This window comes from Oratosquilla oratoria, chromosome 24 (assembly GCF_046742065.1).
Source record: "Oratosquilla oratoria isolate Oo_2021 chromosome 24, ASM4674206v1, whole genome shotgun sequence".
In the NCBI taxonomy this organism is placed as follows: domain Eukaryota; kingdom Metazoa; phylum Arthropoda; class Malacostraca; order Stomatopoda; family Squillidae; genus Oratosquilla; species Oratosquilla oratoria.
The window spans coordinates 46,679,345-46,681,844 of record NC_134800.1 but is presented as its reverse complement, the minus strand read 5'-3'; the positions used below and the strand labels follow the sequence as shown (position 1 = coordinate 46,681,844).

The window sequence follows — 2,500 nt, the reverse complement described above, 5'->3', positions numbered from 1 at the left end:
AGGTACCTTTGAAAATGTCTTAATAGACGAAAACGTTCGGTATCTGTTTTCTTTCAATTTCCCGGTGCCAAAATAGTTTATCACGTGTGTCCTGTGATTTCTTTGCATATATACAGAATATATATATATGTATATATATATATATATATATATATATATATATATATATGTATATATACAGTATATATATATATATATATATATATATGTATATATACATATCGCTACGAGTATAATACCTGTAATCTGAATGTATTGCAGCAAGTCCTGTGAAGGAGACCATGGTGGTCGTTAAATACTTTATATATGTATACATATATATATATATATATATATATATATATATATATATATATATATATATATATATATATATATATATATATGTCCTTTACCAGGACATTCTCAAATTACTTTGAGAATGTCCTGGTAAGGACGAAACGTCAGTGAATAAAACTCCAACTGTTCTCTGTGTTTAGATCACCGCCCTTCCACACACTCACAGACACAGACACACACACACACACACACACACACACACACACACACACACACACACACACACACACACACACCTATATATATATATATATATATATATATATGTATATATATATAGTATGTGTATGTGTGTGTGTGTGTGTGTGTGTGTTTGTTGATACGCATATACACACAGTATGTGCATATATAAATGTGTAGATTATGTATATAGGCATGCATGTAAAAACATGTATATGCATCCCTGTATGGTCCTTTGAATGTATGCATGTACGGGTATGTTGATATAAGTTCGGGTGCATTTATGTATTTGTGTGGGAATGTTTAGTGATATAGATATATATGTTTGTATGTGTGTATATATTCATGTGCATATGTATGCATGCATGCATGTATGTTTGTATGCATGTATATATGTATGCTAATAAGAACATGGGTACGTGTGTTCACTTATGCAAAGTAGACCACTTGGAAAAAGAAACTAACGAAGCAGAGCGCTTTCGTATATTTCATCTCCAGTGCAAAAAGTATGTATGTATGTATGTATGTGTGTTTGTATGTATGTATGTATGTATGTATGTATACAAGAAATGCTAAGCGGTTAGTGCCGTGTGCTCTGTCCCCAGATGCCATTGTGTGGGCGCCAATCTATCACTCCCGCTTAGGTTTGGGGTCGTGCGCCGCATCGTCGCGGTGTGACGTCACAACAACGTCATCAGACTAATGACGTCACAACAATGACGTCAGACTATTGACATTGCCTGGTGACGTCGGAGGGAGCGGTTCTTGTCCTTTTCAGTGACGTCAGACATGATTAATTCTATTCTAGTTATTGCTTGATTAACAGTGACTGCCAATTGCCCCAGCACTCTAAGCGCATAATAGGTCAAAGGTGACGGTTTCAGCAGTAGCTGTGCGCCTCCTGGTGTATGCTATTTCCTTGGAGCCCTTTCATAGAAAGCGGGTACTGTATGATCTGTAAAATCAAACGATTTTCTTGTTGGCTTTTAAGCAAGCATATCATACGTTGAGATACTGATCATAGTACGCATTCGGCAAAGTGACTGTGCTTATGTAATTAAATATTATGGAATTGTTAACCCTGCTACCAATTCTCCCTAACGTGTCTGTGTTAAGGAAAAACAATAATAATAATGACAACAATAATAATAAAAACAATAATAATGAAAATAATAGTAATAAATAATAATAAAAATAGTAATGATAAACAATAATGAAAATTAATAATAAAAAAAATATAATGATAAAAAAAGAATAATAATAATAATAAAAAAAAAAAAAATTGAGAACTTGGTGAAGACGGCCCAGATTCACCAATGTACACTTTCTGGCAACGACTAGAAGAAACTCGTTGTTTCCCATCTTTCGTTTCTCTCTTATCTTATCATCTATTTCTTTTCCTGGTGCTGTGGCGACGCTAAGAAGAGATCTACGACACCCAGGGCACGTCAGTGATGAACGAGGGACTAAACAAAGGGATGAGAAGAGGAAGAAGTGGAGGGGAGAAGGAGAAAGAGGAGGAGGGGGAGAAGGAGGATGAGAAGAATTATGGAATCAGCACAACTGCGTATTGATAATATGATATTTCTTTTCTTTGCAGGGCGAAACTAGGAGCGGAAATATCGGTGGAGTATGTAGCAAGGAGATCCTAGATTGATGGAAAATAGAAAGGAGTTCCGCTAGACAATTAATCTATGTATCGAAGGCCGTGTTTGCTCAGCCTTACGTAGTATCTGGACAAGGGTATGTATCTCTGAAATGTTATATGTTACAACGCAATAAGTTCTCTTTTGTAGTCTCTACCTCTAAACTTATCTCAAATACATATAGTACATACATCTATACATATACGCATTTCTACATCTATACATATGTATAAATAAGATAAACACATATATACATACATACGTATATAAACTTTCAGTGATAGTTCAGACATTGTGACAGGAGGAAGACACAAATTAGAATTAGATTCTAATTC

At 34.8% G+C, this 2,500-nt stretch overlaps 1 protein-coding gene across 2 annotated transcripts in view; it reads left to right on the top strand.

The window, feature by feature from the left end:
* The window catches only part of LOC143038607 (uncharacterized), a 6,711-nt gene that overhangs the window by 460 nt on the left and 3,751 nt on the right, over window positions 1-2,500 (top strand). For both annotated transcript variants that reach the window (XM_076208049.1, XM_076208048.1), the window contains exon 2: window positions 2,120-2,262. The gene's annotated coding sequence lies outside the window, so the exon portion shown is untranslated. The remainder of the gene's footprint in view (window positions 1-2,119; window positions 2,263-2,500) is intronic.